Below are 24,767 nucleotides of genomic sequence, written 5' to 3' on the forward strand. Positions count from 1 at the left end.
GACACTTGGAACACATTGTACCGTTCCAGTTGCCTCACATCAAAAAGGGTTCAGAAAAGGGTAATGGAGAAACTCCATATAAACAACATTTGGGGCATGTTAGCTTAGAGAAAAAGGTAAGAGGCAACATGATAGACATTTACAAAATTATGCATGGCATGGATAAAGTAGATAGGGATTTCTTTGAAGAAACAAATGTAAATTTTACCTTTGCACAGTGGCCTGGTTTCTACACACTTGCATTCATACCCCTATCTTCCACCCAGTAAGCAAGATGTTCAAGGGAACATTCCAGCCATGCAAAATCCCTCACGGATTATGAGAAGTAGGGCTGGACAGGGGCGTAGGAAGCGAGGATTGGGAATGCCGTCCACCCTGGGTATCAACCCTGGTGACGAAATGGCACACCACGGGGGGGGGTGGCACTTACCGCGAGGTCTGGCCTGCAGCACGCCTGAGCCACGCGTCTCTCCTGGGTGGCTCGGGGCCCCACACTACCCGAAACGGCAGCGTGGGGCTTGCATCTGCCAGGTGGACTCTGGGGCAGTTTGCTGCGGTGCCCCCCTGTGTGGATTGCTGCGGTGCCCGCCCCGTGTACAGATCGCCACAGAACCCCCGTGGCCGACTTGCCCCGCACCCGCTACTCCAGGTAGCAGAGCAGCTAGCTACGCCCCTGGGGCTGGAGAGAGGTGTGGCCTGGGGGAGGATTGTGTGCTATGGGGAGTGTCCTGAGGGCCAGATGTGGAGTGTGGAGGGCCACATCAGGTCCTCATCCCTGGTGTATTTCAGTCATGGGTTTAACAATTTGAATTATTATTCTCATCAATAATATTTGACTCTTGATCCCTGGAAGAATTCAGCTGGGTGTAGAGAGGGAAGAGAGAGAGGACGATGAACATATCAATTTACACTGACAAGCATACTGCATCCTTCAGGAGGCAGCTAATTTTAAAGAGACCTTTGCAGAGTCAACATTAGAAGAAAACATTACAGCAAAGGCAGACGAGCCTCATATATTAATTCCAAAACTTTAGAACTTGGAGGACAAAGAGTGCTGTTCAAAATAGCTTAAAGAACTTGAGTTTTGCATTAGACACAGATCTATTTTTACTCCACTCATTTTCCATTCTTGCCTCTGCTGTCTGACAGCTTTGCCCATTCCCCATATTAATTTATAATTCGGCAGATGATGTCAGGCAACCCTCAGATCCTACTGTTTATATCAAAAATAATTTGCTCCAGATTTTGTTTGGAAGTGTGTGTGTAAGTATGTGTGTGTATGTTTAATGCCAGGGACCACACAAAAGCTTTTGCAAAGTTATTATTTGCCCGCCCCCTAAACTTTCAGAGTAAATCTTAGCTTTTCAAAGTGCCCTTATGTAATTAATTTCTCACTCCATGCCTTCTCCTGTTTGTACATGGGATGCAGAGTGCAAAGAGCCGAAAACAGGGGGGTGTAGGGAATTGGTGGGGAAGGAGGAGTGAAAGTTAATTAGGATCCTATGATTCCTTAGGGATTTTGAAGATGGTGTAATTGTTTACCTGCCAATAATGATGAGGAGATTAAAAAACTAACAAGACTCTTTTCAGATTCACTGGATAGCCCCTGATGTTCTCCATCTTCAAGCACAGAGGATAGAATTCAGACTAACTCTGCCGCCAAACATAGTCTACCACCAGGCGATATATAAGTTCAAGTCCTAATTTTGCATACAAATGGTCTCAGGTTCAATATCCAGCATCTCCAAATAGGACTGGGAGAGAATTCTGCCTGAAATCTCTGTGATACTCTGCAGGCCAGTGCAGACAATATTAAGCTAGATGGACCAACCATCTGACTTCCTATGTTCCTAAAAGAAGTAACTATAGACTTCATACATGCCAATACACACAGCAATGGGTCTATGTCACTTACAACAGGAATGGGGAACTTGCGGTCCTCCAAATATCGGTGGACTCCAGCACCCATCAACCCCAGCCTTCATGTAGTCACAACAGCTTTTGGAGAGCCACAGGTTCCCTACCCTTGACTTTAAAACAGCACAGGTGTGAGGGCTTTGGTAACACGTACTTGGTGCTCATGATGGCACCAAGTAAAATTTCACGTCACTAAAAAAGTAAAGGTAAAGGTCCCGTGACAGTTAAGTCCAGTCACAGAGAACTCTGGGGTTGTGGGGCTCATCTTGCTTTACAGGCCGAAGGAGCTGGCGTTTGTCCGCAGACATTTTTCTGGGTCATGTGGCCAGCATGACTAAGCTACTTCTGGCACAACGGAACATCGAAATCAGAGCAGGGCATGGAAATGCCGTTTACCTTTCCACCGGAGCGGTACCTATTTATCTACTTGCACTGGCGTGCTTTCAAACTGCTAGGTTGGCAGGAGCTGGGGCCAAGCAACGGGTGCTCACCCCGTTGCAGGGATTTGAACCACCGACCTTCTGATCGGCAAGCCCAAGAGGCTCAGGGGTTTAGACCACAGCACCACAGCGCTACTAAGGTGATGCATTTCTGCTTGCCATATGGAACAATCTCTCTCCTCCCTCTGTGTGATATTTCAAGAATTCTCCCAACTACCCTCAGAGCTTATTTGTGAAGTGGGTGCACTGGGATAGGAGAGCAGGGAAAGTCAGTTCCACTACTGGGACTTGTTAATGCAGGCTCATGCCAGCACAACTAGTTACTTCACTCCGCCCCTAAGCTTCTGCTTGCAGAAAATGGAGAGGGTAACTTTTGGTGGTATTCCTATCTTCGCTTGTAGCTCCTAGAAAATCTGCTCCAGGGGGGTGGGGACCTTCTAGAGTGGCATGAGAGGGGCTACTGGAGGAAGGGGACACTGGCAAAAGAAAAAAAAGTCAACCCACCCACGTTCTGCAGCATGGAAACCTGCTGGTTCCCAGTTTCCTCCACAAGGTCATCCTTCCATTTAGGGAAGCACCAATAACAAAATAAGGGAAGATGAATAATGTTTGTCTTCTCAAAACTCTTATAGCTTAGGACTCTGGATGCAAATATCCACTAGGAAACTCTTCTACTGTTCCTGGGGCTGCAAGGAAAGGGTCCCCCACATGTCAGGGAGGGGAGACTATGCCTCAAAGTAGGTCCCTTAGCATCCTCCATCTCTTTCCCCACCCCTATCAGAACAGCACCATCAAGGCACACATCTCATTAAGAGCTAGTATTGACAAAACCATCAGATCCACGGGCAGGGTGGGGAGGAGGAAATAGGCCCTGTGGAGTGGGGGTCCACTCACAGGGCCCCGATTCCATTTCAGGAGAAGCTGCCTTCTGCTCTGTTCAGCAGCCACTACAAAATGCTGCATTTTGGTTCAATTACACCACCTTCCCTGTGATTACATAGCTTTTCAATTCTTTGCAGTGAAGCATTCTGCTTATCCAATAGAAATTTAAATATTTGGTTGCCTGTCTCTGCTCTTAAGCAATGTCAGGTAAATACACAGGCCTAATTTGTTTCAGATGTTTGCTTGTTTTCAACATGGTGGTGAGGGAAGACGTTAGAATACAAAAAGACTGAGTTAAATCACAGAACATGGGAGCCAGAGTTGACACCAACTGACCTTGGTGGGTTTAAAAATTAGAACAATAAAGCTTATTTTTGTGTGCCGGCGGGGGTGGGGGGCAGGAACAAGGGGAAGAATCACAGCATGCAGATTCTTCTTTTAAAAATAAAAAGAATTGACTATCTGCACACAATGCAGAAGATAATGGAAGCGACTATTCATGCCCGTCTTTCTGAATGGCTATGCACAAGCCGTAGGTCTGCTCAGTGCCGCTGCTGTAGACAGAGTGAGATTTTATAATGAATTGCTCATTAAATTTTCGGAGTCCTAAAATGGTTGGTTGAAATGCAGTAGTGAAATGCCCCAGAAACTCGGCATCACTTTGCTTCTCTTCATTAAAAAGAAGGCAAAGCAAAAAAAAAGGGGGGGGGGAAAGCGAGGGATTATTTCATCTTTTAAAGTGACTGTAATCAGTGGAACGAAGGGGGTGGGGGATGGGGAGAGAACCACACCGTATAGCTCATCATTAATAATTTAATTTTCAAAGACTCCCTTCTCCTGCTGTGGTGCCGCACCGTTTAATGAGACGTACTAAATAAATTACATATAAATACAATGAAAACAGACACAAACAAATGAGCAAGTGCACTGCCAAAGGAAAGGATCAAGGAATTGGGGGGGGGGGGGGAGAGAGATAACAAACCTACAGCTGGCTGATCAGAGATTGGAATATAAAACAATTACGGTGTAAGGCTACATTCCTCTGCATCTTACATGGCAGTAAATCCCCCCTGAAATGTGCAGGGCTTAAATGCACAGGACTGCACTGGGGGGGGGGGGGATGTTCTCTAGGTAAATATACAGTTATTCCATTAGCATTCTTGAAAGCTATGTTGGGATTTCCGTGGTCCATGAGGCAGCATGCCTGGCTAGGTCATTCTCATGCTGACTAAACTGATGTGCTGCACACATCTGGCGCCTGTGACGTGAAGTTGGAGAAACTCCAGGAGATTATGCCTCGTTTTGAGGGTCAGCAGCTATTGCTTCTGTGTCCATAGCTGCCCTAGAAGCATTAGCAAGTCAGCAGAGATTGCATGGTAGTGATGTCACCAGAAATGCCATTGGGGCATTTCTGTAGGTAGGTCAGCACTGCCACTCCATCCATCTCTTTAAGAACTGCATTGAGATTCTAAGTTCGGAATACATTTTTACTCCCGAAATAAAATTTGTTCTATGAATATAGGAACACCCTGGCTGGATTGCAGAAAAGGCCTGTTTAGTCCAGTGTCCTTTTCTGCACAGTGGCCAACCAGGTGCCTCTGAAAAGCACACACGCAGGACGTGATAACAACAACAACAACAACAATTTATTTATACCACACCCCTCTGGCTGGGTTTCCCTAGCCAGTCTGGGTGGCTCCCAACAAAATATTAAAAACACAATAAAACATCAAACATTAAAACTTCCCTGAACAGGGCTGCCTTCAGATGTCTTCTAAAACTCAGATAGTTGTTTATTTCCTTGACATCTGATGGGATGGCGTTCCACAGGGTGGGCGCCACTACTGAGAAGACCCTCTGCCTGGTTCCCTGTAACCTCACTTCTCGCAGTGACGGAACCGCCAGAAGGCCCTTGGCACTGGACCTCAGTGTCTGGGCAGAACAGTGGGGGTGGAGACGCTCCTTCAGGTATACTGGGCCACATGAGGCCACGAGTCCTAGAATCTTAGAACTGTAGAGTTGGAAGGGACTGCAAGAGCCATCGAGTCAAACTCCCTTTGACAATGGGTATTTGGAAGCATGATGCTTGCAGTAGAAGCTATTGTTAGCTTTCTGCTTTATGAATTTGTTAAGAACCATCTAAGGCTGCATTCATACAGTAATTTTCCAAGGCTATGATGATAGAAATACCTTGGCTGGATCTAGACACACCAAAAAAGCATTTCAGGAAAACGTGTTGTAAACGTTATATGAAAAATTGCGTAGGCAAATACTCCACAGTGCCATCTGGTGTCACAATGTTATAATGCATATAAAGTGGTACCTCAGGTTAAGAACTTAATTAGTTCCGGAGGTCCGTTCTTAACCTGAAACTTTTATTAACCTGAAGCACCACTTTAGCTAATGGGGCCTCCCGCTGCTACCGTGCCGCCACACAATTTCTGTTCTTATCCTGAAGCAAAGTTCTTAACCCGAGGTACTATTTCTGGGTTAGCGGAGTCTGTAACCTGAAGCATCTGTAACCCGAGGTACCACTGTACAATGCATATAAAACACTTTTTCTTTACCCATCTAGCTGAGTCCCTGGTCTGAGCCAGCAACAATACTCATATACCACTGTTGTTTCTAAGCAGTTCACAGTTAAGTTACTATAGAGGTAAAATAGTGATAAAATTAGAGAAAGTGAACCACAATTTAGGGCTTTAAAGGTTAAAGGCAGGACTTTGAACTGTGGCCAGAAATGGACCACAACCCAATTTGGGTTTGGATATTATTATTACTATCATCATCATTATCATCATCTTGCTTTCAAATGTCTCAAGATGATGTAAAAAATCCAACAGAAACAGATAAAAATGGCCAAAAACAACACAGAAAGAAATAGCAGATAAATTTTAAAAATAATACAGAGTTTGTACCCATGAAAGAGGGGACAGCTGGGAAGGTTTTTTGGAACAGAAATATATTCAGTTGTTTCCAGAAAGTGCTGATAGCGGGCAGCTGTGATATCTCGATGGGAATGCTGTTCCAAAGAACATGGGCAGCCACATTATGAGCTCTATTCTGATATTCCTTTTGTATGGAAGAATATTCAATATGGAGATTCCTTCTAGCCAGCAGAACTACCACCAGCCCGTGAGAGACCTGTCCTCTATAGATTTGCCTAACCCACCTAAACAAAACAGTTTAATATATATACATAGATCATGGAAATAAGAATAAGAATCTGAGATTTTTAATGGGCACATCATGTACTTTAAAACACACACACACACACTTTGAATTTTAATGATACTCTGGGGGGGCAAGTACTTGGTCCCAAAGCCCAGAGCTCTGTGTTGCAAGAGAAAGCAGACACACACTATGTCTTGTCTACAAGTTTAACACAGGCCTGGGATCCCAGGGGCATTTGAATATCTTGATAAAAACAATAAATAAAAAAGAAACAGGGAAAAATGTAATAAACTGTAATGGAAAACATGTTTCTGTTCTCTTGCCAGGAGGGATTACAATATTATTCTATGTACCTCGCCAAATGGAAAGAAGAGGCAGGCAAGACGAGAGGGTAGAAAGGACCGAGAAAACAAAACTTCCATTTGTTTTTCTATCTCAAAATATAAAAGAGATCTTTGGGGGGAAATTGATTTGATTTGAAGAAAGGCAGCTTTCATGTAGTGGCCTCATCAAATACCGGAAAACCTCACACTCTTGGCATATGCATCTAGATTGCAGACGTCTCTCTCTCTCTGTGTGTGTGTGTGTGTGTTAAAAAGGGAAAAAAAGAAAGAAATAAGGCAAGGGAGCCTTCATCTGTGATTGTAAACCCTAGAAAACAACTCGAAGACAGCACATTTTTGACACTTATGTTAGGTGGTGAAAGATTGTTAGAAAGCTGTCCAGCTTCCATCTCTTTTGTAGTAAAACAAAATCCCTGCAAATCCAAGATATGCTTCTAATAAATGCACTAGAACTGATCAATTAGAGAAATGGGATTATTGGAGGGGTGTGTGGAATCCACTGCAACAGATGTTGAGTTTGCAGGAGGCCTGGAACACTCATCTTTGATGCTTTTCTAAAAACAGCAAGCAATTAAAAGTTACGTTTGTGTGGCTACAATATTGGCCGACTGCTTTTCAACCAAGCAGTTAAGCCAAAAGGAGAGGACAGCACCTCATTGGGAGACCATGTGCTTTGCATTCAAAAATCCCCACATTCAAACCTGGACATCTTCTGTTAAGGTTCCCCTCTCTCCTCTTACTATTTTGGGGGACACAACCATTTGTGCTTTATTAACTCTGCTTTGGGTTGGGTTGCCACTGGCAGGGGAAATGTGCTGATATGGAGAAGGGTGCACAGGTAGCTACCACCACAATCACAATATTTCTTCGCACAATCATTCCCCACCACCAAAAAGTGAAGGTTTGGGGGGAAGGTCTGCCACTCTGCAAGGACAACACAACACAATGGAAGAAGCACTATGGTGCAATGGTCAGAGTGCTGGACAGGGACCTGGGAGACCAGGGTTCAGGTCCCTGCTCAACCAAGAAGTTCACTGGGTGACTTTTGGCAGTGCAGTGGTATGGCGTAGAGGGAGCACAGCAGCAGTTGCCCTGGGCTCAAAATTGTTAGCTGCGCAAAATTTCAGTACCCAGTGCTGCCTCAATACAGTTGCACACTTCTGTCACTGGGCTCCATTGAAAATGACTTCTCCATGTGAACCAGGAGGTGACCTCTCCAGACAACAGAGCAACTCTTCTTTTCTTATCTCTGCGGCTGCGATCTCCTAAATGATGTGGACACTGTTAGGCAATCAAATGCACATGCACGCTCTGTTGCCCTCCCTTCTACTCCCCCCCTCCATGCAGCCCTGGACTCTGGCAACCCATGCTATACCACTGCAGCTGCCTAACCTACCTCGCAGGGTTGTTGTGAAGGTTAAGTAGAGAGGGGCAGGAGAACCATGTACACCACCTTAAACTCTTTGGACGAAACATGGTATAAAAATGTAACCACAAATAAACAAAATCATCAGGATAGTTTTGAGAAATCACGGGACAAACGAGTAGAAGTGGTGATGTTACTAGAGGCTGGGACATGTGCTACGCGACTCATGAACAGGCAAAGATCTGAGATACAACCACAGCAACCCTGCTAATAGTCTCTGACCATAGGTGACATATGGGAAGGGTTGCAAAGAAACAGGTGCCATAATCTCCTTCCAGAAAATGTTTCCATTATTGGCTATGTGGGCACAGAGTATATAGAAAAGAACCTTCTATCTGTCCAGACCCGGGACAAAAACATGTGTGTGTTTTTCCCAGGCAGCCATTAACATGTGCTGGCTACTTTGGGCTCTTTTGTGTGATTCTTGCAGCAGATTCCCTCCTCTAGATTGAGGAGCTGGTGTCACTATCGTTTCAACTGTTTCTGCAGAAGGCTTTTCACTGGAGTGTCTTACGCATTTTGTTTCAACTTTGGACGTGCTCTTGATTAAAGTTCCAAGAAAGCGTTCTTTCACTTTTCTTTTCTCTCCCCACACTTTCCCACACAATTAGTCGGGGAGGCATGTGCCAAAGTCTATGCAATGAAATAGTTAGCAAAATATACAGTTCTTGACAGATGAAACCCAGGGCAAGCAAAAATAAAATAAAATGAAAATAAAAGTGTGTGTGGGGAGACACAATATGTGGTTCCTTCTGAATCTCACGTGATGGGGCTCAAAGCCTCCATGTACATATGCAGGATTAAACGGCAGCTTTTGCACTCCTGTGCCAAATCCTAGTCACGCTAACTACACATGTTCTGTTTGCATTAGATAACAGGAGGGAGAATAGTTAAACTGGGGCCGACCCCAAATTTCTCAAGAAAGAATTTGCTGACAATTTCTGAACAATAGGTTGTATACCTCAGAGATATTGTGGGTTCGGTTCCAGACCATGGCAATAAAGTGAATATTGCAATAAAGCGAATCACACTAATGCTGAGGGTTTCCCAGTGCTTTCAGAACTTGGCTAACTGTTTGGCGCAAGAGACCTAGTACTCAGCCTATCTCAGCGGGGCTGCCTGCAGCTGCACCCACATCCTTGTCTGATATTTACAGTGTTTACAGTTGAGCGGTTGCCGTTTTAACATGGAGGAACCTTCAGTTATGTGTGGATCCTTTAACAGTGTAGTCTGCTCTTGTTCATGAAACCATGCCCTCACCCAGGATACTCCATTGAATCAACAAGGGGCACTGACTTGGGCCCCAAATTATGGGTACGTGTGGCGAAACGTGACATCACGACGTCACATTATGTTGCGTGTGCCGCAGCGGCGCCTGGGAGCCCCAGAAGTCACATCTGAGGCCTTGTGAAGCCTCAGGTGTTACCTGTGAGGTGAGTTCTGGGAGAAACAAGAAGTCACGTCCGAGGCTCGCCAGCCATCAGACGTCGTGTCAGAGACCTCGTGAGGCCTCGGACATGATCTCCAAGGCACTGTGAGGCCTGTGATGCAACTTTCAGGGCCTAGCACTGGAAACACCGGAGGTAGCATTGGAGGCCCCACAGTTTTGGTGCCAAGCACCCACAAATAAGTTTTTGTGGGTGCCCAGGCACCCAAGGCCTCCCATAGTTTGTGCCAGTGACATCAGCCCTGGTTTTCACCTTTCCCCACTAAAAGATGTTCAGTGCTCTGTGTCCAGTGAGCAAGTTCAGTCCTGTCGGGCCTCCCCTCCTCTTTCAGGTTTTTTAACAGGTTTGTTTTTAACTTCAGTTCCATCAAGATGGTGATATTAGGGCCTTTTGTTGCCCCACCCCACAGCTTTGCACTTCTGAAAACTAATATCCTTCCCACTCTGGTGTGGGTGATACTGTTTTGGCTACATAGACGAGGGCAGCTTGAACATCAGAATGAGAAAGGAATGATGTGAATCCTTACCTAGAGTCTGAAGACGCACAGCCAGAGATTTAGCACTTCAGGGAGAACTAGGGCTGAGGTTTACTTTTTACTTTTAAAAAAGAAGCTTTTATGAGACTGCAAATAAAAAACAGATGGCATCAAAGTTTTGCCACAAGTTTCCGTGCAACATACTTTTGATGAATCAGCTGTTAGATGCTTGTAACTTCCAGTATGGAAAGAAAAAGGAAGGATTTGAAAAAATAATCTCAGCTGATTTGAAAAGAGCTTATGATCTTTTCGAGCATTAGCTGCTGCCAAGCTAGCATACACATGGCTGCTGACCCACGATGGGGAAGGCAGGTATATTTTCCGTGGTGGAGGCAATTAATTACTCTCAGGACCACTGGGAAATGGCGGCCTTTTCAGTGAGACCAGCCCAGTTGATTAAGCAGCAGCAGTTTCTGGCTTCAGGGTAGCTACAGATGTTTAAGACCCAGCCTTTTCTGAGTACTGCAGTCATTCCTAGGCTGGAGAGAATAAACAGCCTGTAATAGAGAGCAGAACCGCCTGAGGTAACTGCATCTAGCGCTAAAGAATTGCAGGGAGATAACTTCCTACACATCTTGAGGAAAAAAACCATTTTAAAAATAGCAGAATTATATTTCAACCCAACGACCTTCCTCAAATGACAACGGCAAGTAATTATTCGAGAAACACAAGTGTTTGCTGTTAGTGGAGAATGGGATTGTGTATGCAATAACCTTGGGAAGACAAACATTTCCAGCGATCCTCCAAATCTGCAGTTATGAGAGGGCGGAGGTGGCAATGGGAGAGGAGGGAAAGGAAGCCCGGGAAAGGTTGTTTCAGATTGCCACTGGCGTCATGGTGCTGAGCTCTGTATATCCAATGCCTCAAAGTCAGCAGCTTGTAATCCCCTATCTGCTTTTTATATTGCTAATAATAATCTGTTTAGGGCTGTTTGCAGAGGTGGAGCACAGCTGAATATGTTGTCTTTATTTTTTTTTTAAAGCAGGGGTAGTTTCTATAGCCAAAGGCAACGTACACGTTTTGTTTGCTTGTTTGCTTGTTTTGCCTACCCACCTCAGAATAGTTACTCTTCTTGGGAAGTCTTCTGGTTTATGCTGCTGTGTGAAGCATGCCTGCTTTATTCTAACAGGTTTTGGGGAACTGACTATTTTCTTTAAGGAAAAGGTTTCCCCCCTCCCTGTTTTTAGTTTAGTTGTGTTTTTTTATTGTCTGTATTTTAACAGATTCCCCCCCCCCCCATTTTAAAAATTCAATTAGAGTTCAATTACTTTTAAAAACAATTATCTTTTATATGTTCTTAGCTTTTTTTGTATTTTAGCTGGTTTTTAAAATTTTGTGTAAGTGCCTTAAGTCCCAGTCTGGGAAAAAGGTGGGATATTTATTATTATTACGGCCGACCACCTGCCTCCTTGATCCTTGCCCATCTTGGCTCATAAAAGTGAGCCGAGAAGGGCTGGGCAATGGGCTCTGGGGGGTGGTGAATGCCTCTCTCTGTGAGGGAGTCTTCCCAGACCTGCTTAAAGAAGCTGCTATTAAACCCCTTCTTTAAAAAACATATTTGGACCTGGCCGACCTGGCCAATATGGCCAGCTGTCACCCAGTCCCAAACCTTCCATTCTTGGGCAAGGTGATTGTGTGGGTGGTCGCTTAACAACTCCAGGCACACCTAAGGATGCGGACTGCTTAGATCCTTTCCAGTCGGGATTCAGGCCTCATCATGGGGCTGAAACTGCTTTGGTCGCGCTGGTCAATGATCTCTGGTGGACCAGGGACCAAGGTGAAGATCTCTGGTGGACCAGGGACCAAGGTGAAAGCTGTTTCCTGGTCCTGTTGGATCTCTCAGTGGCCTTTGATCTGGACCATCTAGAGGAGTTGGGAGCTGCGAGCACTGTTATACAGTGGTTCCGCTTCTTCCTCTTGGGCTGTGTCCAGAAAATGGTGTTGGGGGATGAAGCCCCTGGGAGATATCATCAGGGGGTTTGGGCTGGGTGTTCACCAGTATGTGGATGATACCCAGCTCTACCTCTCCTTCAAATCTGAACCAATGAAAGCAGTGAAGGTCCTGTGTGAGTATCTGGAGGCAGTTGGAGGATGGATGGCGGCTAACAGATTGAGGTTGAATCTTGACAAGTTCTATTTTGGGGGACAGTGGGCAAGCAGGTGTGGGCGACTTCCTGGTCCTGAATGGGGTAGCTGTGCCCCTGAAAGACCAGGTGCACAGCCTGGGAGTCATTTTGGACTCACAGCTGACCATGAAGGTGCAGGTCAATTCTGTGTCCAGGGCAGCTGTCTACCAGCTCCACTTGGTACACTAGCTGCCTGCAGACTGTCTTGCCAGAGTGGTGCATGCTCAGGCTTGGACTACTGCAATGCACTCTACGTGGGGCTACCTTTGAACCCAGAAACTAGAACTAATCCAGAATGTGGCAGCTACACTGATGACTGGTAATGGCCACCGGGATGATATAACTCTGGTCCTAAAGAATCTTCATTGGCTCCCAGAGCATTTCCGAACACTATTCAAAGTGTTGGTTCTGACCATTAAAACCCTAAACAGCCTTAGCCCAGTATACCTGGAGGAGCAGGGTATTCTGCTGGTTCCCTCACTGCAAGAAGTTACAGGGAACCAGGCAGAGGGCCTTTTCAGTAGTGGTGCCCTCCCTGTGGAACCTCCTTTCTTCAGGTGTCAAGGAAATAAACAACTTTCTGACTTTTAGAAGACATCTGAAGACATCCCTGTATCAGGAAGTTTTTAACTTTTGATGTTTTAGTATGTTCTGATATATGCTGTGAGTAGCCCAGAGTGGCTGGGAAAACCCAGCCAGATGGGCAGGGTATAGCAGTAACAGCAGCAAAAACTAATGCAGGTAAAGTGCTTGTATTTACCGCAAAAACAGTTTCAGGCATGTGCCTTATGCTTGAGCAAGCAGACAAACATCCGCTCTCCTGACTGGCTGGAGAGAAAGAGAGAGAGAGAGGAAATAAGAGACATCACACAGAACCTTCTCTGTCAGTTACATTTCCATGGTCTGCCTGCCTATCAGCAATACAGATCGATGGTCTTAACCCCTTCACATGTGAAGAAGCAAGAATATGCTTCGTTAGATTTGACTACAAATATGATTTGTTAGATTTGACTCCTACAGACATCTCTTTATAGCTTTGCATAATTGCTACTGTTGTGGGTGCCAGTGATAGAAAGAAAAAAGAGCTCACCTGCCAGATGAGAAAATGAAAGACTCTTCAGAGTATTAGTGTTCTACCAAATACCATTGTTTGCTCAATGGAAGAATAAGCACAACTCTGAGCACATGATGCATCTTGCATGTGCCCTTGAAAGCTCCCTTTCTGATGACAGTTTTCAAGAATTGATGCTCTCTACCACAAAGCAGAATGCTTCCTCAATGAGCCCTTTCCTGATTGTTTATTATAATGATGATCGTATTCAAACTAGGCAACATTTCTGAATGATCATGGTGAGGTTTGCTCTTAAATGCACAAAGTGGTGGTGCAGTGGAGGCCCTCATTCCCTGGGGCTGGACTGCTCCTAGGTCATTCTTCCTTCCCAGGCCACCCCCCCCCCACTGACCCTGCTCTGTACCCTCCTCGATTTCTTTTACCTGTCTGGGATGGGTCCTTGAACTGTAATAAGGCCTAGTTCTTGCCTTGGATGCAGAAGTGCATCTGTATGTTAGAATTATTGCAGTCATGGGATTGTTGTCTATCACATGACAGTGTATGTTTTGACTCCACAGTGTGGGAAATGATGGAGACAGGATGTTTGTGTTACTGTGTTCCGTGAAGTGGGACTATTGTCCTTTGTTCTTTTTCTCTTTGCTGTCTGATGCTAGAGAGAGAGGGAGCCATGTTGCAGTGCTCTATGTGTGTTTATATGCAAATAAAGTAGATTAGCCAAAATGCTGAGTTGCTGAGGTCTGTTATGCAAGCTGTGAAGACTCTGCTGATCCCTAAGTGTGCCGAAGTCTGCTGGCATCGGTCGCTGAAGAAAGCTTTTGAAGCTCCCGAATGATCGACCAGGAGGGAGAGAACATGCCAGTCAGCTCCTGTCACTGTATATGTGTACAAACTTCTGGGCTTTTGTGTGATTGGAATGCTGTCTTCTGTACAAAGTAAAGAGTCACATCCAAAGCTCTACCCAAGGTTACTTCAGGCACAACTCACCTCTGGGAAAAGGCCTCTGGAAGTTCCCCCCAGGTTAAAGAATGTCCCCAACATTGCTGGAAAGCAACAACAACCCAGAGCAGATAAAAGTCACAAGTGGATAATCCACCCTTCTTGGAAAGTTGCGGGTGTCTACCTCCCAAAGGGCAAAACCCAGGCAACAACAGGTGTAACAAACCAGACAGGACAACATTCTGGGATTTAAAATTGGACACAACTTGTATTGATTACAGATGTGGGTTGCCTTTAACTCAGGCACTGGGTGTATATCCATTTCCAGTCTCCAGAGGGAGGGCTGACGCTTAAGAAGGGGTAGAGGGCTGTTCCATGCTTGGGCACAGCTGGTCTTTATCTCCAGAAGGTGGACCAGAGTGAAGACGTATCCATTCACCTCCACCACCCAGATTCCACCCGCCAGCTTGCCCCTAATAGGGCACATTCAAATTTCAGGATGGCACTGCCCAGGGCTGCCCACCACAACAACCGCCCACCTCCTGGCTAGGTTAGTGGCCTTTACACAAAGAAAAAGAAAGAGTGGGTGATTGTGCAGATATATTCCACAAGCATGAAACACACTGCTGCAGATTATTTATTTATGCCCCTTTGCTATTTATACATCCCTTTGCTATGAATAATACCCAACGATTAAAACAAGAGAAACAATAATACTAAGAGCAACAATAATATGAGGAAGGGCAATAGGTCAATAACAAGCAAAATAAGAGGGAAAGTACATTGAGAACCAGAGATGGGCCGAGTTGTCCTATTACATTGTTTTACAGCAGCAAAAGATCCACTGATGGAGTACCTGCCACATCCATTACCCTACAATTTGATTAAATAAGTATTGCCTTAAAAAAGAATCGGCTTTCAATAAATATGCATTCATGCTGCCTCTTCTGCTTATCCAGTTGTGCAACGTCTGCCCTGCCAATTCATGATGGCGATGAGCATTTGTTTACTAGCTGTCTTTGTGAGCTGCTTTGAGTGTTATTTTGTATGAAAAAAGTGAAATTATTATTTCTGTTCCTCATATCAGCTTGCAAAAAGGTAAACAAACGTTACTATATCCATGCAGCAAGAAGGTATAAATTCACAATTTTAGTAAATTCGCTTAAAACACTTAATAAACCCTATCACATGGGTAGACAAACTAAGGCCCGGGGGCCGGATCCGGCCCAATGGCCTTCTTAATCCGGCCCGTGGAAGGTCCAGGAATCAGCGTATTTTTACATGAGTAGAATGTGTGCTTTTATTTAAAATGCATCTCTGGGTTATTTGTGGGACATAGGAATTCGTTCACCCCCCCAAAAAAAAATATAGTCCAGCCCCCCCCCAGGTCTGAGGGACAGTGGACCAGCCCCCTGCTAGAAAAGTTTGCTGACTCCTGCCCTAGCGCTTATATCCATATATGTCAGCCAGCAAAATCACCGTACTATACCAATTAAATTTCTCTAAGCATATCAAAAAGCAACTCCCTCAATAAATAAGAGCAAACAACCCATGAGTTAATAAACTATTTTTTTCTTTACACATTGCTAATTAAAGACTGGATATATTAGTGTGGCAACAACTATGGTGGTCTTTGTCTTTTCTTTGTAATCCCCCTTCTGGGATCACATGTTGCCAGAGTTCCATTAAAACTGACTAAGCAATCATGACTAAGCAGAATTGGCATCCAGGACTTATAGCTCATCTTTGCTGGGGTCTATTTTACACAATTACTGTCAAGTAAATTAGGCTACATAATCAGAGTTGAAGTTCCCATGCTCTGATATGAATATGAATTGGCCCTGGGGAAAAGGGCTTCCTACTTTCTCTCTTCAAAGCACCTTGCTTCTCTCCAGGCTGCGAGTATTGGCACTTCAGGAAAGCTGATCTTCAACTTCTCATTCCAAATATTCCATTACAGGTACAAGCAGAAATCAAGAAAGTGTCGCTTGAGATAAGGAACATCTTGGCATTCTTCATATCTAGACTCCTTGGTGGTGCAACCCTAGGCACACCTACTCAAAGGTAAGCTCCAGTGAGTTCAATAGGACTTACTTGCAGGCAAGTGTGTATAGGATTGCAGCCTAAAGCAGAATATTGCATGAAGAGCTGCTAGATATTGATTTATGGCCTTCGTGTAACTAAAGCACTACAGACTTAGGCAACATAAATCTGATACAAAATCTAACAAAGGTATCAGAGAACAATAACCCAAGAGATAATAACATAATAATTAAGGATTGTGCTGCATTAAAGAAATTGAATTTGCAATAGTAATGTTTATTAAGACAATGACGATATGCTAAGTGGGGTAGTTTTATATGTACATATTTTCAAATTTAAATGCTCAAAAGAAAGTTAAAAGAGGAAGACACAGGACCGATCCTACCATTGGCCAGACTGAGGGCTTAGCCATGCTTAACTTTTGCCCTGCTCTTTCCAGGCAGAGGTCTGTGCTCAATGGCTCATAAAAGTTGCTGGCATGTTGGTTTGATACCTGGTCTAAGGGGAGATGTGCATTAGGAAGTAACAATGCTCATACCTTCCATTATAGAAATACTGACTCGTGTTTTCTCTTGTTTTGGCTCAGCTTGAAATGGAGGCTGGTGGAAACTTTTTAGCTGATGTGCATAAAAAACTAGCAGGAAAGTGTGTGTGTAAAATAAAATAAAAAAATCATCTGAACAGAACAAATGGAATATGCAATTGCATGAAACAGTTTAATTCACCAGAACATTTTTTTTTAAAAAAATCATCATCTTATTAGCATATCCAAATTTGCTTGAGCATGGATCATGAAGGTTCTCAGTGACCCCAGAATCATTAGAACTAATGGGGTGTAAGCTCTGGCCTATGAATAGCAAAAAACCCACAAATTCCTTCTCAGGACTCAAGCTGTATCATCCCTATTAATGTATTAGCATCAGTAGATGAAACATAACTAATACTACATCTCATTTGCATAATGGATGAGATGGAGGAAGCAGTTCCAGATGGCTGATGAGCACCTGGAGCCAAAAATTGATTTTTTCCTTTTCTTTTAAGTAACACTGAGATGCTGATGGACATATTTACCTGGTGTGGTTGGCTGTACATGATGGGGAAGAAAGTTGAAATGCAAAAACAATGCAAAGTGCAATGGCAACAATAGCTTATCAATTAGGGATGTGTTAACTCATAGCTCAGCAGTAGAGAAACAGATCTTTTTGTGCCATATAATGCATAAAAATGGAAATACCTACCATTTATGGTAAGGTGGTAGTTATGAAACATAATACAACCAGCAGATTTCAATTATTTAGTTAATAATATTGATTTAAATAAAACCACAAAATATCAATTGATGCACCACCAGCACAATTCTATACACATCTGCTCTGAAGTAAGCTCCATTGATTTAAATCAAGTTTATTCCCAAGTAAGTAGGTATCTTAAAAAGCAGAGACATCATCTTGCTGACAAAGGTTCGTATAGTTAAAGCTATGGTTTTCCCAGTAGTGATGTATGGAAGTGAGAGCTGGACCATAAAGAAGGCTAATCGCCAAATAATTGATGCTTTTGAATTATGGTGCTGGAGGAGACTCTTGAGAGTCCCATGGACTGCAAAAATATCAAACCTCTCCATTCTGAAGGAAATTAGCCCTGAGTGCTCACTGGAAGGACAGATCCTGAAGCTGAGGCTCCAATACTTTGGCCACCTCATGAGAAGAGAAGACTCCGTGGAAAAGACCCTGATGTTGGGAAAGATGGAGGGCACAAGGAGAAGGGGACGACAGAGGGCGAGATGGTTGGACAGTGATCTCAAAGCTATCAACATGAGTTTGACCAAGCTGCGGGAGGCAGTGGCAGACAGCAGTGCCTGGCGTGCTCTGGTCCATGGGGTCACGAAGAGTCGGACACAACTAAACAACAACAACAAGTAGGTATAGGATTGTAGCTTAATTCATATGATTATGTGCTTTTGGCAGATTTCTCCCCCCACCATTCCCCCACCAAACATGCTGTAAGATATAGGCACACTAATTCACCCCCTGAGGATTGTCCTATTTAGAGCCTTCTCTCCTTCTCACTACTCTGTCTTCTCTTAATTTGTTCAAATAAACTCTTCTTTCGATCTTTAAATTAAGCTTTTCCCTCCAGACCGTTTCACCTCATTGGAACAAGAACACAATTACAAAGTGCGGATGATGACATGCAGCGACGTGATATTTGGGTCTTTGGCCTTCAAATTAGGAAGGCTCTGATTCTTTTATTTGTCATGGGCAAAAAGTCCAGGGACACTTCACATGTTTTTATATGAGTGTGTGTGTGTGTGTGCATGTGCACCCTCCCTTAACATACTTAAAGTGCACACCTACAAATGCAAATGTGAAAGTGACAAGCGTATGTTTATAGCAACATGTATCGCAGGGGGACTTCCAGCCAGGAGCTGTGATACACTACACATTTCAATTCTGAGGACTCATAGAATCACATCTGCAGTGCATGCCCTTTTTAGTCATGCAACATCTATGGCTAAGAAATGCCCTTTCATTCATTAGATCAGTAGAGGAACACTGCATGCATACTGTGTGTAAGGTGTTCTACAGACATTTTAATGAAGGTAGGTAAATTGGGGCATGGCAACCGCTCCCCAATAATACAGTTATAATCAACAGAAACTGACCAAGTGAAATGGCTTGGCTGACAAACATGCGTTTGTGTAGTGTTTAAAATGACCTTTCGGGTGCATTAAGACCCATGTTTCCCCTGTCTAAAATAATTATAATTATTTATTAGTGTTGCTTTTCATGTTGCTGAATTAATGCTTTTCTAAAAAAAAAAGAACATAATGCAGTTTACACAAAATCCACACAGTGCTGAATAAGAAAAAAATACACCCACAAACGAAACAAAGTAGGGTAAAACAGAGAGGCAACAACAGTTAAAAACCAACAGTAGTTTGAAATACGAAAGAGGTAATCTATTATTATTATTAATCTTTCTAATCCCAAACCCCTCATTCACTCCCCCAATTTTTGTGGGCAAACATTTGGCACAGGCATATGGAATATAATGATGGATGGGTTCTCTGATTCCACTCACTTACCTTGGTGACGGCAGAATTTCCTAGCAGCGCAAGTTTCAGAAGGAGCAGAAAGACTGTTTGTAGGCAAAACCCTTACTGGAAACACAGTTTTGGTTTCCTGACCCAAATGGAGATCCAACTGCCTCTTCAAATTTCACCTAGACTCATTTACTCTGTCAGCTCTTCAAAATCATACACTGCCTATTTCATTTAAAAGCTTGGCATCCCCCCCCCCCTATATTTCCAGTTTCTTCACAGGCATACTGCATCATGGGTAAAATGTGGATGGATCACCTCCTGCGAATGTTTTAGCTGGGGAAAAGAAATAAAGATGGCTTGGGGTGAAAGTATTAAAACAGCAGATGGGATGGAGCAAAGAACACTTAATTCTTATTGTGATTCCACTCTTAAAAAAAATAAAATTAAAAATGAGCAATTATGGAATACCAGCCAGAATTTTTGGACGAGGATTTAGAAGAGTGGCAGAACTGCAAGATTCAACCCCCACCTTTCTTTTTTTGGAGAGAGTCTTTATAATTTTAGTGTTAAGACACTCCATACATTGTTGATAAACTGCAGCAATGACATGGAGCTGTTTAGATTAGTCATGGAAAAAATTAATCCTTTGAAAACCAGGATTTGGCTTTTAAAGACAGATGATGTAGCAATCTTGCTGCACTTAAGCAGGTCTGGATCTGCTTAGTGCCTAGATGGGAGACCTCCTGGGAAGAACCCTGCAAATAAACCTTTGAGCTCCCCGGAGGTAAGGCATGATATAAATGTAATAAATAAACCAACAGGAAGAAGAATAGGATTTGGATGTTGTCCACCTAATGTCTGTAATGGATCTCTTCCATAGGGTAACTATGCCAAATTGGAGAGTGTTCTGTGAGCTGACACACTCCTATGAGTTTTAGGTGCCCTCTTAGAGCTAAGAACACTATAAATTTATATTTCAGTATAAATGAAACCTCTCCATGGTGCTAGCTGTGTGCTGCTTATCTCAGGCACCAGAGAGAGTCCCATCCATACTGGGAAGGGCATTGGGACTATTGGGGGAAAGGGGCCTTATGCCATTTTATTTTTTATTTTTAAAAACTTATGTCCTTCCCTTCATCCTAGAACCCCCCAGAGCAGGTTATATCAATAAATAAAGCTAGTGGTAATAAAAACAAAAACCAGCAAGATGATAATGTGAACATCTTAGATGTTGCCAAAGATGTCCAGAGTGGTTTGACATCACAAGAAGTGTAGTTCCTATGATGTCAAATCACCCTAAGTGAGCAGTACCTGTGAGATGGTATCAAAAGTCTTAGGTCCAGATTTCTCTCCAGCAGTGGGTGCTGGTCCTTTAGGTCACCTGTGGCACTGCTCCCCATCCAGCCTTCAGCTAGCGCTCACAAAGCTTCCTTCTTACTTGGAGACACTGACTATCAGCTTCCTGTTCCTTAGTCTCAGCATTGCTCCTGTAGAACTCAGCAGAAAGGAGGGTGAGTTAGCTTTGCCTGTCATTGGCTCTGGCTCCAATTACTGTTGGCCTCCCTTCCTTACGCCCTAGCAGTTTGAATGGCCACCAACCACCACGGCTCCCCAGTAAGGATATAGTCCATGCCCTGCTCCAGAACTTTGCACAATTTCCTAAGGGGGCCCATATAGGAAGTCCTATTGGCCTCATTTTTGGAGCCTACGAAGCCTTGTGTTGACTCCAACTACATGCTGTGCTTATTGGCTTACATGCTTCATTTCCGTGCAAATTGACATTTTCCCAACCACCTTCCCAAACCAATTTGTTGTTGTTTTTCCAGAAGAGAGATTTAATTTAATCATCACTTATAAGCATTCACATTTTATTTTTATGGTATGAATAAGGATTTTATTTTTATTTTTTAGGTTGTGTATGAAATGTTTTCATTATCCATTACATGGGGTGATTAACTGATTAAGGAGATAAGCCACTAATTTCTGCTGATCCAAGACCTCAGCTGGTTCAGGCTGGTATAATTCCAGTGACTTCAGCTGACTGCAATATATGCCACCTAGGTAGCTGACATCAGGCTTCTATCATCAAAATAAGGAGGGGCAAACAATTTTTTTATGTCAACAACAAAGTGCTTCAAGTTTTAAAGGAGATAGGCACTTTCATATTATAAATATGATACTGATTTTGATATCTAATGCAATGCTTTGTGTTAATGGCTTGTCAGCTTTTAGGGGAGGTACTTTGATAAAACTTTCATATTGTTAGCCTGCAGGCAAGGATTGCCTGGTTTTGATTGTAGGCAAGCTGTTCTGGGAGCCTTTTTGGCTGAAGAGTGGAGGCAGTGGGGTCTCAGATTTCAGTGGCGACCTGTGCAACACCAAAGTTTGGTGACCCTGCCTCATGCTTTCCATTTTACATAATAGCTGTGGCGCCCCTTGCAGCACCCCTGAGGCTCTAATCCAGGGGTGCCAACTTGCATTAAAAAAATTGGGGAGGCACATGTAAGCCCCGCCCTGCATAACTGATCACATGACACAGCACACACACACTATTTGAGTGGCAAGGCCCATCAACTAGGGGAGCAGCCCCTTCAAATATTTTATGGGGAGGGAGGCAAAGGGACCTCAGCCCCTAGGAGTTGACTCCTATGCTGCTCCTAGTGCAACTGAACCAGTTGCGCTCCCCTAAATCTATCTCTGGCGGAGAACAAATGCTCTAAATAAAATATTAATAAAACAGTCCTGTGTGATTCTGTTGTAGAATGACTGTCAGTATCCAGAAATGGAGAATGAGCGGAGATCTCAATGGTACTTCAGAAGAACTACCTCAGCAGAGAAAAGCGACCTGAATAACAAAGCAATCAAGTGTATCATGGTAATTAGCACAAATATTTCCCCTTTAAAACAAAATCTGCTGCTGCCCACACAAACTAGAAAAATGAACCCTCTTGTGTTGTAACATAAATTCCATAGGGGCGATGTAATGCTTAGCATGTCTTTTGTAATTCAATTATAAGGCAGAAATGGTGGATTTCCGCTTTGACATTCTTGTGCAGAGATCAAGTAGGTTTGAGTCATTACGGAGTTTTGTTACCGTAACCACATGCTATATTTTATGTCAGCTCTGATCTTTGTTGACAGAGAGATTTTGCTATTTCGAGCCTCCACAATGGTTTGATGGTGAAACGTTAAAGCAAAATGGATTGTGTGGTATCTCCTGGGATGACTGAGAGAAATTCCATCCTCAGTACTTTGGGACTTCCCCCCTCCGACCCGCCTTTGCTTTTTACTTACATGCTACCCCAAACCACCTAATCAATTTTTCATTCTGTACACTCTCCTTCCAATACAAACAGAAACACATCAAAGCACCCTTTGTCTCACCAGTTGAGCATAGTTGTTTCATTTAGTGAGCCAGCAAAACCACCAAGTTGGGAATCTCTGCCCTTTCACAATCACAGACTCCTGCTATTCCTTGCCCTCCCCGCCCCCCAGCAACACATGACACATAATAATAGTAATAATGGCGGGTTTGGTGAAACATATGGGATTTCATCCTGACAAAGATACGTTACAGTGAGGGTGATGGCTGTGGGCTGCACAACCTGGTGTGGAATAAGGCACAACCAAATGCTGTGTGGGACCTCTACAGCAGCCTTCCCAACCTGGTGCCCTCCAATGTTTTGGACTACAATTCCCATCCTCCTTGACCACTGGCCATTCGGTGTTCTGACCTGCCCTCCCTATGACAAAGGAGCAAGGCAGACAGTGTCTCAGCACCTCAGAGGAGCTGTGCCAAAGCTATGTCTTCCTGGTTTCTTTAAAAAAAGTTTTCTTCCCCAGAGAAGGGAGCTTCTGGTGTGTGTGTGTGTGTGTGTGTGTGTGTGTGTGTGTATTTGGCCTTTTTCAAGGCTCATTAGAATTTCTTTAAAGTGAGTATTGGTTCTGAGCTTACCCCATCCTTGTGAGATGGTTGGGGGAGATTTTTGTATTTCCAGTAAAAAAATTCTCAAGCACTCTGCAGTTTCTCAGGCTTCATACACTTTCTGATCTGAGAAAGTCCCATGGGAGGAGTTACCTGGGCTGTCTTCCCTTGGGTTTCAATTCAAGCTGCAGCGTGCAGACCACTAGTGAGTTGATTTGTAGAACAGAAGGATACCTTTGGCTTTGTGAGGCAAGCACACACACACACAAACCTCACCCCCTATCCGTGAGAATATTACTGATTTTTTCTCTCCCTTTGATAATTTTTTTAAGCAACTCTTATTAATTGGTGGATAATGTTTAGGAATTGGGGAAATGCAGAACATTTTGGCAGAGTACTAGCTCTGAGTGCATAGCTTTCTCTAACAAGCTCTGGAGGTTGAGAGCCAGTATGGTGTAGTGGTTAAGAGCGGTAGTCTCGTAATCTGGGGAACCGAGTTCGCGTCCCTGCTCCTCCACATGCAGCTGCTGGGTGACCTTGGGCCAGTCACACTTCTGTGAAGTCTCTCAGCCCCACTCACCTCACAGAGTGTTTGTTGTGGGGGAGGAAGGGAAAGGAGAATGTTAGCCGCTTTGAGACTTCTTAGGGTAGTGATAAAGCGGGATATCAAACTCTTCTTCTTTCTAAAGTCCAGATTATCCCTTTCTAGGCACTCCCAGATTCTTCCTGGGGAGTGTGACCTTTTAAGAGGATAGTGCCCTGACCTGAAGGCAAGTACTTCTCTCCATGACTTCTTGCTCAATGTGCTGCTGAGTAGGCATCTAGGAATGGACTGCCTCCTCTGGTGAATCAGGTTTGTGGGAATTGTCTGTGATGTGTTTTTTTCAGGGCCCACCCTATTCCCGTGACTGTAATCTGCTTTAACTGTTTTCAATTCTTAGTTTTTAATTGGTGTAATAGCTTTTAAATTGAATTCTAAACTGTCACCTGTTGGAACCTGCTGACGAAGGGGGAATAATAATAATAATAATAATAATAATAATAATAATAATAATAATAATAATAATTGCAGCAAATAAATGCAAATAAATACTGTGCCTATTTTTAAACAGATGCTGGCACTGAACGTCATTATGTAAATACAGTACTTTAAACAATTGATCCAATTATGCAGGTACAAAGACTAAGCAGGTGTGAGGAAACTTAAGGCGCCCTCCCCCAAACCACAGGTAAGATCATTTTAAAGTGTTGCTCCAGACATTAAGCTTAACTGAGAAGGGTATCAGTAAATCTTATCAATCTCCTACCCAAGTACCACAGTGAACTTGAAATTGTTCTGAACAAATTACAGAACTTTGAATGTTATCTCTGTCTGTTTGATGCAGAGTAACCAATTTGATAGGATGCTTTATTCAATCTTAGTGAAATTGAACTTGGCTTGAAATTAGTTCTTGAT

At 43.6% G+C, this 24,767-nt stretch overlaps 1 long non-coding RNA gene across 1 annotated transcript; it reads left to right on the plus strand.

The window, feature by feature from the left end:
• Positions 1-17,855: 17,855 nt before the first annotated feature.
• Positions 17,856-24,076, plus strand: LOC310707324. The gene is made up of 3 exons (XR_014526429.1): positions 17,856-18,258; positions 22,148-22,261; positions 24,021-24,076. It is a non-coding gene; the product is annotated as an uncharacterized lncRNA (long non-coding RNA).
• Positions 24,077-24,767: the final 691 nt, after the last annotated feature.

The sequence above is a fragment of the Podarcis liolepis genome (assembly GCF_965112155.1).
Source record: "Podarcis liolepis genome assembly, chromosome: 1".
Classification (NCBI taxonomy): Eukaryota; Metazoa; Chordata; class Lepidosauria; order Squamata; family Lacertidae; genus Podarcis; species Podarcis liolepis.